A 14306-nucleotide genomic window follows, 5' to 3' on the forward strand; every position below is an offset into this window, starting at 1 on the left:
TCGTTCGGTTTCATGCATCTTATTTAATATGAGCAGGTGCTACTCAGGTTCTCCATTAATTTAGTTATGAAATTTTAAATTGTGACCCAATAGTTTGTTTGTTCAAAGGAGGGTTGATTTTTCTGCAAGTTTTTTTCTTCGAAAACTAATGGTCGAAGTTAACGTGAAAAAGTACCAGTAATTAATTGAGGCTCAGAATTGGTAGAAACACCTTCTAGCTTTTTGAAAACGTAGTAAACCCAATTGAATTTGTTCTGATTTGAAGCACACCCTTGGTATATCTTGGTATTTGTTGTTTCAATTTGTTTTGAAGATTCATTGTACATTCAATTCTGTTTGGTTATTACTTACGTCACGTTTTGAGTATTGAGAAACTAACAAAACTTAAAACTAATTTTTAAATTTTAAGGTAATTTGCTAGTTTTAATTATTAGATTAAAATTATTTCTAAGATATAATAAATATTTTTGCAGTTTACATAATAACTCTAGCAATATTGAACTGAAAACTAAAATAAAATAAAAATTGAGTTGGGTAGTTAGAACCTAACCAAAAATCAAACTAATTTTAAAATTTTAAGGTATTTTTCTAGTTTGAATTAAATAATTCAAATTATTGCTCAGATATCATAAATATTTTTGTATTTTCATTATTCTATATTATATTGAACTATAGAATAAAATAGAATAGAACTTATTGACACAAAAGCCCAAAGAACTGTGGTCACAAGAACAAAGACACTTTCATACAAGCATAAATTGGCACAGAACTATAATCTAAGCTAGTGAAATATCACCCTCATACCTAATCTTCAAAAAAAATAAATCTTTCTTTATGTTCTATACCCATCATCAGGAACCTTCCGAATCTCTTTATACCTCCCATATCTTTCCTTGCTAATAAATGTATTATCTCATCTCTCTCCCAAACCTCAACCCCCGACAATTCTTTTCTTAAATCTTTTAATTCACTACACTTCCCCACAAAATGAACCAAATCTTCCTCTTTTCTGCACATGGGACAGAAGTAAGGAGCAGAAGCTTGCCTAACCCCTCCCAGATACTTCCTTCTATCAGCTAGTGGTAATCCATCTGACCTAACACAAATAATCAACTTTTTTAGCCTCTTTTGAACCTCCGCCTTAAAATACAATTCTTCTCCCCACTGCTCCTTAGCCTTTGCATATAACTTTAGTGATTGGGTCTCATTCACTCGCGCATGCCGCACCTGGATCTCCTGGCCCCTTAACCTCTCCCTGACCCTATTTGAAACTGCGCCTTCCTTTAATCCAATCCCTAGCCCACCATTTTATAGCTCTGAAAATCCGGAATCTTCCAATATATACTTAATTGAGATGGCCACGTATCACTCTTTGGGATCCTCAGAGCCTCTAAATATACTGCTTTTGTTATCCTTACTCTAGGCATTTTCAGGATTTTCTCCTATAGTCTTATCATCCCTACTAGCCTATCACTTCTTAAAGAAAATAAACCTAGATCTCCTCTCAATACTAAACTATTCGTTGAAAAATGTAGACATAAAACTCTCTTAAAATACTGAAGCTGACTCTTCTCCATTGTCTCACCAGCTATGTATCCCCAAACTTCAGATCCATAATACACAGCCAATTCAATCTTTACCTGAAATATCTGCTTATGTATCTTCAGGTTCTCTATGTTTGCCAGTTGGCTAGCAGTCACAGCATAGGCGCAGGACTTTCCTTTAGCAAGACTTAGCTTCAGCTGCTTTCCAAACTTACCATTTGACGAAAACTTACATCCAAAATATGTAAACTCATCCCTACGATCTAAATCTATTCCCTCCTATTTTACTCTATCCCTACTTGTAATTTTACCCCCTTTTCTAAAAACTGTAACTACCGACATCTTTACATTCAGGCTTAGTTGTTTCCTATCTATATAATACTTAGTTCTATCCAGCAAGAACTCTAAATCCTCTCTAGACTTTGCCACTAGTGCCAGGTCATCAGCAAACATCAGCATGCATAGTTCACAGACATCTAATGACATCATTGGGGCTCCTTGCTTCCAATGAAAATCCGGCAAATCATTAATAAACAACGAAAACAGCCGCAGGGACAGGGGGCAACCTTATTTAACCCCCTTTTTAGAACAAATTACTTCTGAAAATTTTCCTGCAGCCCTAATAAAAATCTTTGTAGCTTCATACATACTTATTAAAATCCTTACAAGTGGGTATGGCTACATAAAATTTCCCTCCCTTCTTATTTATAAACTTATCAATTAAACACTTTAATATAAGAATCTGACCAATCGTACTATGTCCTTCTCTGAATCCTGACTGCTCCACGACTAGCCTTACATTTTTCTGGAGCCAACTTCTAAGTCTGTTATCTAATACCTTTGCTATTAGTTTTCCTAGTATGTCACCTAAATTTATACATCTATAATTTTCATGTAGTTTCCTATTACCTTTCTTAAAAATAGGCTCTCGTGCTGCAAGGTTCCACTCACTAGGCCAAATTCCAGGTCGAAAAACTGCTGTAAATATCAAAGAAATAATATACAATGTTACGCTTCTACTATACTTCCATAGAACTGCTTCAATACCATCAGGACCAGGTGCTGAACATCCCTTCATCTCTTTTAAACTTTTCCGTACTTCTTCTACCGTAACTGGCTCGATTAAGGCATCATCTTCTTCCTTCATATGGCCATAAACTTGATCTTTGACACTCGTCTTCCAATTATCTTCAAATACACACTCATTTTCTGTTGTCTCCTTGCTCTTTAATTCACTCGACCAGGTGTCTTCGGGGGGGGGGGGATATCTTGGCTTGTCTCTCTTCTGGTAGAACTTGAAATCTTCTTCCAAAAGAAGATTTCAAGCTTTCTATGGATTTTTCTTAATTGGAATAATAAGAGACGACCTGGCTCTAACCTATGATTATGGAATCATTGATCAAATTTGGCGTGATTCTTTACGTAGTAAAAAAATAAAATATCTTTGAAAAGACTGCAGTATGAAAAGACATCAAAAATGCACTTTTTTGTAAAAAGTGATTCTATTTAAATTTTTTGTTTTTGATTAAAAAACGCCCTACAACTTTTACTTTTTGTTCAAATAAGCGCTCTTGCAAGATTCTAGGACCTCTGGGTCGACCCGATCACCCCTGGTAAAAAAAGGCAAACAAATCAACACGCATCCGTGATCGTTGTTCTGGCAAAAAAATACAAAATTCCAAGTTTTTACAGATAGGAGCTTGAAACCTCAACAGTAAGGTTCTCTAATACGCTGAATCTGATGTGTGATTTAAATCAAGATTATATGACTTTTAGGGGTCGTTTCTCCTTTTTTTGAAAATAAGGCAAATTTTCTCAGGCTCTTAACTTTTTATGGATGTGAGTAAACTTGATGAAACTTATATATTTGAAATCAGCATAAGAATCCAATTCTTTGGATGTATCTATTGCTATTAAAATTCCCTTTTTCGAGTTTTGGTTAATATTGAGATGAGTGGCTCTTACTGTACAGTTTGTTACCACAAACTGTTTGATATATCGAAGTGCCTTTTATAATAACTTTATATTCGTTCTTTATTATAATGATCGAGCCTTTATGTACTACATCCAACGACTATGACGTCATCGATCAATATTGTATATAAAAAATTAAGTTTTTCGTAAAAAATATTTAATTTAAAAAAATTAAGTACAAATGGCACTAGATCTAGAGATTTACTTTAAAATGAGTCATTGAACAACTCTCTACGATGTTCCAGTGCCAAGCTATCGGTGGAAGAGAAGAAAGAAAAAAATATCCCGTTTGTGGAGAATAACGTGGTAAAAGTCAATTTTCTTGATTCTCAATTGTGGTGAAGTCAATTTTCTCAATTTTCCCTTGCTGTTCAAGCCAAGGGACAGAAGGCTTCCTATATAGGGGTTTCAGACAAGGCGGCTCTAATGGTTTACTTTTTGTTTTGATCTGACTCCTTTTATAGGAGCTATGGGTTTTTATATTTCTTAACATTGGACGTGATTGTCTCTTACTAGGCTGCTAGCTAACGCTGCAACCCGGATGAGAGACAGCTTGGCCGAGTGGTCCAAGGCACTGGTTGTAGCCACCAGTCTCTTCAGAGGAATGGGTTCAAATCTTACCGCTGGTATACGATTATGATTTATGTACAAAAATCAAATATCTTTCAAAAGACTGCAGTATGAAAAGACATAAAAAATGCAGTTTTTAGTGGAAAAATTTATTCTATTTATTTTTAACTCAATTATTTTCCTTTAAAATGAGCCATTGAACAACTCTCTACGATGTTCCAGTACCAAGCTATATGCTGAAAAGAAAAAAATATCCTGTTTAGGCAGAATGTTGTAGTAGCCGCCACTTTTTCTTGATTTTTAAACCAATATATTTTTCTTGCTGTTCATGCCAAGGGACAGAAAGTTTCCTATGCAGGGGTTTTGGAAAAGGCCGTTCTAATGGTGTACTTTTTTGTTTTGATCTGACTTTTTTTAGGAGTTATTGGTTTTTATATTTCTTAATATTGGACGTGGTCGTCTCTTACTAGGTTGCTAGCTACCGCTGCAACCCGGATCCAGTGCCCAACTAGCTGAGGAGAAAAAAAAGCAGAAAGAAAAAAAGATGACGTTGGTGTGGTTTTTGCTTACGTTGGTGCGCTTTTTAGTTTATATCAAAACTAAATTCTATTACTAATAATTGCAAAAAACTCAGCAGTACCAGGCTGTCTCATGCCAACACATGCTCTTTCTTCATAATTAAATAGTAAAAGACATAGGTTTACTCTTAAATAGTTTTCAGCTATCTCTAAAACCAAGATTCCGATGTAAATTAAATAATCTCCATTTATAGTGAACTGTCTGATTCTTTATGTAATTCTCATTTATATTATCAATCCTTTATGTAACCATATCCTAACAATTTATTTTATAATAATGGTTAGTTTTTTACTTTAATACTTCAGTTACTATAGGTTACAGTTCGTTCTTTATTGTAACAAGCCAAATAACAGAAATTTTACTATACAAGGGTTTCGGACAAGGCGGTTCTAATGGTGTACTTTTTGTTTTGATCTGACTTTTTTTTAGGAGTAATGGATTTTTATATTTCTTAACATTGGACGTAATCGTCTCTTACTAGGTTGCTAGCTACCGCTGCAACCCGGATCATTGATCAATCTTTAATATGAAATATGTTTAAAATGAGTCATTGAACAACTCTCTATGATGTTTCAGTGTCAAGCTATCTGTGGAATTACTAACCTATTATATAATCAAGTGGCGTATAAAGTTTAGTATAGGCAAGAGATCGTTCTTTATTATAAACTAGCGGTAGCTGCAACCCGGATAATAATGCTATATCATTACAAACAGGAAAAAGCCTACGGCTTTTTCTTCTTTGAAATAGTAAGAGACGAACCTCAAGTAACTACCCCTGGAACCACCATATATCAGTTACTATGGATGAGAGATCGTTCTTTACTGTAAAAAGGTTTCTGCCGTAATTCCTTTTTTTCAAAATTAAATTAATTACTATGGGTTAGAGGTCATAACCTAGCTACCACTGCAACCCAGATTTTCACTAAAAAATTGATCATTTACTATAGGCAACAGTTCGTTCTTTAATATTATCCTAGCTAAAATAGGGAAGATAATATGAATTAACCACAGGGTTCAGTTTCTAAGGGCTTGAGTCTGCTCTTTACTATAACTACTGCCTGAATCCGGATTATAAATCAAAAACAGGAAAAAGCCTACGGCTTTTTCTTCTTTGGAATAGAAAGAGACGATACTCAAACAATCAGACAGCTGACTAGGTTTATAATTTGTTCTTTAACATAAACTTCATTAATCGGATTTTTTATAATATCCTATATTGTCTAAAGGTTGGGATAGCTCTCACCCAGTTGGCTTGAGTTCAATTTCCGTATGGGAAATTTTAACTTATGATGATTTCTTAAGGAATATAATTAAAATTTCTTAATGTAATAAAAATAATTTGTTTTAATTACAAAAGGTTTTTAACTCCATTAATTTCCTTTAAAATGAGCCATTTAATAGCTCTCTACGATGTTCCAGTGCCTAGCTATCGGTTGAATTACTAACCTATACTATAATTAAGTGGCGTATAAAATTTAGTATAGGCAAGAGGTCGTTCTATATCATAATAGCTACCGCTGCAACCCGGATTATAGTAGCTATAGTTACTATAGATTTCAAAAAAAAAGAAAAAAAAATATTCCGTTCAGGCAGAATGTTGTAGTAGCTGCCACTTTTCTTGATTTTCAAGCCAATATATTTCCCTTGCTGTTCAAGCCAAGGTACAGAATGTTTCCTATACAGGGGTTTCAGACAAGGCGGTTCTAATGGTGTACTTTTTGTTTTGATCTGACTCCTTTGTAAGGAACTATGGGTTTTTATATTTCTTAACATTGGACGTGGTCGTCTCTTACTAGGTTGCTATCTACCGCTGCAACCCGGATTGCTAGCTACTGCTGCAACCCGGATATATGGTTATTAGTACACAATAGGTTTTAGATATTACGTCATGTCACTTATTACGTCATATATGGTTATTATTGGATAATCGGTAAAATATTCGTTCTTTATTATAACTAGCTACCACTGCAACCCGGATAGGAGTTAGGGGTTTTTATATTTCTTAGCATTGGACGTGATCGTCTCTTACTAGGTTGCTAGCCACCGCTACAACCCGGATTATGGCATCAATGATTAATCTTTAACATGAAATGTTCTTTACTGTAATGGTTTGTTCTTTACTAGGTTTTGGACACCTCTGCAGCAATGATACTGATAGAAATTACATAATCCCTATTTATGTTTCAGTTAACATGGGCTAGGTGTCGTTCTTCATTGTAAAAGATTACTTCTCGATACACCTGGTTGGTAGAATACCTTTGCTGTTTTCTTTTCAAGATACTATCTCTGTTGTTTGTGTAGTACTGTTTTTTCAACTTGCGTATAGCTTGCTTCGATCTAACCATTATCTAATCAAGAATGAGAACATTTACATCTTTTTCGTTCTTAAGTAGTAATTATGACGTCATGGCGTAATGATTTTATTGACGTCATGGCGCAATGATATTATTTCGTGACGTCTTCAGAAACAACAATATATTTTCGTGTTTTTCTATTCACGTCATAGCTCTAATACAAAAAACTATGATGAAATTCATTATTTATCTAGTAGGGTTTCAGACAAGGTAGTTCTAATGATGTACTTTTGTTTTGATCTGACTCTATTTTTAGGAGTTTTGGGTTTTTATATTTCTTAGCATGGGACTGATCGTCTCTTGCTAGGTTGCTAGCTACTGCTGCAACCCAAATTATAAGAGGCAGCCTGGCCGAGTGGTCCAAGGCACTGGTGTCAGCCACCAGTCACTTCGGAGGCGTGGGTTCAAATCTTACCGCTGGTATACGATTATGTTTGAAAGACTGCAGTGTGAAAAGACATCGAAAATGCAGTTTTTGGTGGAAAAATTTAGTCTCTTTTAGAAATAATTTATTTTAGTTACTATAGATTGTTAACCCAATTAATTTCCTTTAAAATGAACTATTGAACAACTCTCTACGATGTTCCAGTGCCAAGCTATCTCTGGAAACAAAGAAAAGAGAAAAAAGAAAAAAAATATCCCGTTTAGGCAGAATATTGTAATAGCTGCCATTTTTCTTGATTTTCAAGCCAATATATTTCCCTTGCTGTTCAAGCCAAGGGACAGAAAGTTTCCTTTACAGGGTTTTCTGACATGGCGGTTCTAATGGTGTACTTATTGTTTTGATCTGACTCTTTTTTAGGAGCTATGGGTTTTTATATTTCTTAACATTGGACGTGATCGTCTCTTACTAGGTTGCTAGCTACCGCCTCAACCCGGATTAACTTTAAATAAAACTGTACAAGCTTATAATATAGTTGGCTATGCAAGTTAGTATAGGCAAGAGTCCGTTCTTTATTGTAATCAGTTGAAAATTTTACTGCTATATTATTTTCAAGGATATCAAAAAGAATTTGACATAATTCAATATCCGTCGGATAGAGCTTGCAGATATCAGGGTGACTTTGCCAAGTAACCTGCTGCCCAATTTTTGGTTTTGAATGTTTACTCCGATTGTTATAGGTGACTTCAGCCATCATAATTTCCTTGTCAGATCTAGTTTTAGAGTATTTTTCAATAGTTGTCTCGTACTTTTCAGGACAGTTTGTTCTACTACACAGAGAATTTTTTGCCAAATATTCAGTAGAACTAAAAGAACAGTTTAAAACACAGTTAGAAATGCTTTTTTCTTGAGTCGGTGTTCCAGGAATTTGTTCTAAATCATTAGTCTTACAAACACATTTACTAAGAAACCTAACAGGCTCATTTTCGCCATAATTGAAAAACATTGCTTTTCCTTCGCTGTTGATAGGTATGCTTGTATATATATTTTTATTGCTGCTACATAAACTGCAATTGCTCCTTCCAAAATTAATATACGAATTTTCTAAGAAGTACGCCTCCGTATATTCACTGTGTTGTCGAACATTTTCCATTGCATCTATAAACTGTTCCGCAGTTGCCAATCCATACCTTGGAAGCTTTTCATTAAACTGACAACATTTCTTTTGGATATTACTATGAAGCTTTGCCAAAGAATTTCTAGCCGACTTTTCAACAGCATTCGCTCTTTCAAGGAGAATTTTAATCTGTAATTTTGAATACTTTTCGTGATCCCGATAAAACATGCGTAAAATGTTTCTCAATTTACAAAGATCAGCCTGCATTTTTGCCATTTTCTTGTATTTCTGAATGTAATTTTTCCCTTTGTCCTTATGCGTTCTTTGGTACAACCTCTCAGAGAATTTAGTTTTTTCATTATAGCTTTTGTCACCCCAGTATCTACCTATTATTCTGGTAGCAACTTTTTTCTTATGTTTGTTTCGGTAATCTATATCGTTATCATACCGTTCCTTGCTCTTTTGTTAGGCTGTCTCAATTTTCCCTTCTCGATACCCCTGATCCGTAAGATACCTCTGTTTTGCTCTGTCATATTTCATTTTCTTAAATCCTGGATCACAAGACAGCTTAGTTGCAATCCTTGCGCGTGCTCAAGCTTTGTTGCGTTTGGTGGCATTTTTATCTCTTTTAAATAAACTTTTATGATATTTCAGGATGTTAGCTTTTTTTTTGTGTAGTAAAGTATTTTATTAGTTGAAATTTTGATTGCTCTATTTTTATATTGTTTTTGATTATTCTTTCTTTTTTTCAACTCGCGTGAGACCATATTTTTTCAAGGTTTAAAATTATTATGTACACAATACCCCGTGTCGAGTATCTAAAACCTAGAATCAAAAAATCTAATTTTTAAATTTTCAGGTATTTATCTTGTTTGAATTACATAATTAGTATTATTGGTTAGACACCATAAATATTTTTTCAGTTTACATAATAATTTTAGCGATTCTGGACTGAAAACTAAAATAATTGCAATTATAAGACAATAATATAGAGACACGTACTTTACGGGTTACAAACCAAAAAAAGTTTAGTTCCAGGATACAATAATAACTTTGAACTGAGATGAAAAAAAAATTTTCTTCCAGGAGACAAAAAGTAAAACTAATTATAAAATTTTCATGTATTTTTGTTGTTTAAATAAGAACTTACTATTACTGGTTAGGCATCATAAATATTTTTGCAGTTTACATAATAAATTTAGCGATTAAGCCATAAAAGAAAATTTTGGTTCCAGGAGTTTCGGTTACTATTGAGACAAGTAGCTATTATTACTAAAGAGTTCATTACCATGAACTGTTTGATTTCTTCAAAATTCAAATATCTTTGAAAAGACTGCAGCAAGAAAATACATCAAAAATGTAATTTTTTTGACAAAATTGATTCTACTTTAAAAAGTATTTTATTTTTAATTACAAAAGTGACTAGATATTGCAATTTCCTTTAAAATGAGCTATTATACAGCTCTCTATGATTTTTCAGTGTCCAGCTAGCTGAGCAGGAAAAAAAAAGTGGAAAGAAAAAAATATCCCGTTTGTGGAGAATAACGTGGTAAAAGTCAATTTTCTTGATTTTCAAGCCAATATATTTTCTTTGTTATTCAAGCCAAAGGGCGGTAAGTTTCCTTTTTAGAGGATTCAGACAAGGCGGTTCTAATGGTGTACTTTTTGTTTTGATCTGACTCTTTTTTTAGGAGTTGGGGGGTTTTATATTTCTTAACATTGGAGTTGATCGTCTCTTACTAGGTTGCTAGCTACCGCTGCAACCCGGATTGCTAGCTACCGCTGCAACCCGGATGAGGTTTCAAGGATTTTAGACTCTTCAATGGTATTTTGTCTTTATCTGCTTGCAACTGTCACAATGCATTGTGGGGTATACATCCCTGATGCTGGCTACCTTATCAAGGCTCTCACCAAATAATTTTATTATTGTATTTTCATCCACAGAAACTCTAATATTGCTATCACCGTAGATGAAGTCTTGACTATTATTACGACAGAGTCTACTTGACACTTCTTCTATGTAATGACTTAGTTCCTTGCACGAGCCCTCGACTTTTAGTAGATTAATATGTTGTATAATCTTACATTTTGATACTGCCTTATATACGCTATTAATGAAACAGTTCAAGACAGGAAAATGTGGAGCTAGTGCCCTTAGAGAACGCAAATAGCTCGGACATCCCTCATTTGGGCTACAGTGTAACGAATGCCCGTACTTTCTTGTGTCCCTGTAATTGATTTCACAATAATCCAAGCCGCCAAGGTAGAAATTAACCACTTTGTCAGTTGAATATTTTAATGCTATATTATTTTCAAGGATATCAAAAAGAATTTGACATAATTCAATTTCCGTCGGATAGAGCTTGCAGATATCAGGGTGACATTGCCAAGTAACCTGCTGCCCAATTTTTGGTTTTGAATGTTTACTCAGATTGTTATAGGTGACTTCAGCCATCATAATTTCCTTGTCAGATCTAGATTCAGAGCATTTTTCAATAGTTGTCTCGTACTTTCAGGACAGTTTGTTCTACTACACAGAGAATTTTTTGCCAAATATTCAGTAAAACTAAAAGAACTGTTTAAAACACAGTTAGAAATGCTTTTTTGTTGAGTCGGTGTTCCAGGAATTTGTTCTAAATCATTAGTCTTACAAACACATATACTAATAATAACCCTAACAGGCTCGTTTTCGCCATAATTGAAAAACATTGCTTTTCCTTCACTGTTGATAGGTATGCTTGTATATATATTTTTATTGCTGCTACATAAACTGCAATTGCTCCTTCCAAAGTTAATATACGAATTTTCAAAGAAGTACGCCTCCGTATATTCACTGTGTTGTCGAATATTTTCCATTGCATCTATAAACTGTTCCGCAGTGGCCAATCTATACCTTGGAGGCTTTTCATTAAACTGACCACATTTCTTTTGGATATTAATATGAAGCTTTGCCAAAGCATTTCTAGCCGACTTTTCAACAGCATCCGCTCTTTCAAAGAGAATTTTAATCTGTAATTTTGAATACTTTTCGTGATCTTGATAAAATATGCGTAAAATGTTTCTCAATTTACGAAGATCAGCCTGCATTTTTGCAATCTTCTTGTATTTTTGAATGTAATTTTTCCCTTTGTCCTTATGCGTTCTTCGGTACAACCTCGCAGAGAATTTAATTTTTTCATTATAGCTTTTGTCACCCCAGTTACCCATTATTCTGGTAGCAACTTTTTTCTTATGTTTGTTTCGGTAATCTTCATCATTATCATACCGTTCCTTGCTCTTTTGTCTAGCCTGCTCAATTCTTGCTTCTCTGTAATCTTTATCATTGTGATAATGCTCCTTGATCTTTTGTCTAGCCTGCTCAATTTTTACTTCTCGATACGCCTGGTTGGTTGAATACCTTTGCTTTTCTCTTTTCAAGATACTATCTCTGTTGTTTGTGTAGTACTGTTTTTTTAACTTGCGTGCAGCTTGATTGAAACCATTATGTAATTATGAATGAGAACATTTACAGTTCTGAAGCTTCTTATATAGTAATTATGACGTCACGGCGTAATGATTTTATTTCATGATGACGTAATAGCGCAATGATATTATTTCATGACGTCTTCAGAAACAACAATATAATTTCGTGTTTTTCTATTCACGTCATAGCTCTAATATAAAACTATGACAACATTCATTATTTATCTAGTAGGGTTTCAGACAAGGTAATTCTAATGATGTACTTTTGTTTTGATTTGAATCTATTTTTAGGAGTCTTGTTATATTTCTTATCATTGGACTGATCGTCTCTTACTAGATTGCTAGCTACTGCTGCAACCCAGATTCACATATATAGTTATTTATGAGAGGCAGCCTGGCCGAGTGGTCCAAGGCCCTGGTGTTAGCCACCAGTCTCTTCGGAGGCGTGGGTTCAAATCTTACCTCTGGTATACGATTATGTTTGAAAGACTGCAGTGTGAAAAGACATCAAAAATGCAGTTTTTGGTGGAAAAATTTATTCTCTTTTAGAAGTAATTTATATTAGTTACAAAAGGTTTTTAACCCAATTAATTTCCTTTAAAATGAGCTATTGAACAACCCTCTACGATGTTCCAGTGCCAAGCTATCTGTGGAAAAGAAAAAAATATCCCGTTTAGGCAGAATGTTGTAGTAGCTGCCACTTTTCTTGATTTTCAAGCCAATATATTTCCCTTGCTGTTCAAGCCAAGGGACAGAAAGTTTTCTATACAGGGGTTTCGGACAAGGCGGTTCTAATGGTTTACTTTTTGTTTTGATCTGACTCCTTTGTTAGGAACTATGGGTTTTTATATTTCTTAACATTGGACGTGATCGTCTCTTACTAGGTTGCTAGCTATCTTACTAGGTTGCTAACTACCGCTGCAACCCGGAAATCTCTTACTAGGTTGCTAGCTACCGCTGCAACCCGGATAATTGTTGCTTCTCTGTAATCTTCATCATTACCATACCGTTCCTTGATCTTTTGTTTGGCTGTCTCAATTTTTGCATGTCTATAATCTTCATCATTGTGATAACACATCTTGCTGTTTTGTTTGATTACTTCTCGATACGCCTGGTCGGTTGAATACCTTTCCTTTTTTCTTTTCAAGATACTATCTCTGTTGTTTGTGTAGTACTGTTTTTTTAACTTGCGTATAGCTTGTTTTGATCTAACCATTATCTAATTATGAATGAGAACATTTACAGTTTTGACGCTTCTTATATAGTAATTATGACGTCACGGCGTAATGATTTTATTTCATGACGTCATGGCGCAATGGTATTATTTCATGACGTCTTCAGAAACAACAATATAATTTTGTGTTTTTCTATTCACGTCTCATAGCTCTAATATAAAACTATGATGACATTCATTATTTATCTAGTAGGGTTTCAGACAAGGTAGTTCTAATGATGTACTTTTGTTTTGATCAGACTCTATTTTTAGGAGTTTTGGGTTTTTATATTTCTTAGCATTGGACTGATCGTCTCTGGCTAGGTTGCTAGCTACTGCTGCAACCCAAATTATGAGAGGCAGCCTTGCCGAGTGGTCCAAGACACTTGTGTCAGCCACCAGTCTCTTCGGAGGTGTGGGTTCAAATCTTACCGCTGGTATACGATTATGTTTGAAAGACTGCAGTGTGAAAAGACATCAAAAATGCAGTTTTTGGTGGAAAAATTTATTCTCTTTTAGAAATAATTTATTTTAGTTACCATAGATTTTAACCCAATTAATTTCCTTTAAAAAGAGCCATTGAACAACTCTCTACGATGTTCCAGTGCCAAGCTATCTCTGGAAACAAAGAAAAAAAGAAAAAAGGAAAAAAAAATATCCCGCTTAGCCAGAATGTTGTAGTAGCTGCCACTTTTCTTGATTTTAAAGCCCATATATTTCCCTTGCTGTTCAAGCCAAGGGACAGAAAGTTCACTGTACAGGGGTTTCGGACATGGCGGTTCTAATGGTGTACTTTTTGGATTGATCTGACTCCTTTTTTAGGAACTATGGGTTTTTATATTTCTTAACATTGGACGTGATCGTCTCTAACTAGGTTGCTAGCTACCGCTGCAACCCAGACTAGCGGAGGATAAAAATCAAACGGAAAAAAAAGATGCCCTATGTGGGGAATATCGTGGTTAAAGTCAATTTTCTTGATTTTCAAGTCAATATATTTTCCTTGTTATTCAAACCAAGGGACGGTAAGTTTGCTACATAGAGTTTTTGGACAGGGCAGTTCAAATCATGTACTTCATGTTTTGATCTGAATCTTTTTTCAGGAGTTATGGGT

Source organism: Artemia sp. Qi Xiang Cuo, chromosome 21 (genome assembly GCF_049724085.1).
Source record: "Artemia sp. Qi Xiang Cuo chromosome 21, ASM4972408v1, whole genome shotgun sequence".
In the NCBI taxonomy this organism is placed as follows: domain Eukaryota; kingdom Metazoa; phylum Arthropoda; class Branchiopoda; order Anostraca; family Artemiidae; genus Artemia; species Artemia sp. Qi Xiang Cuo.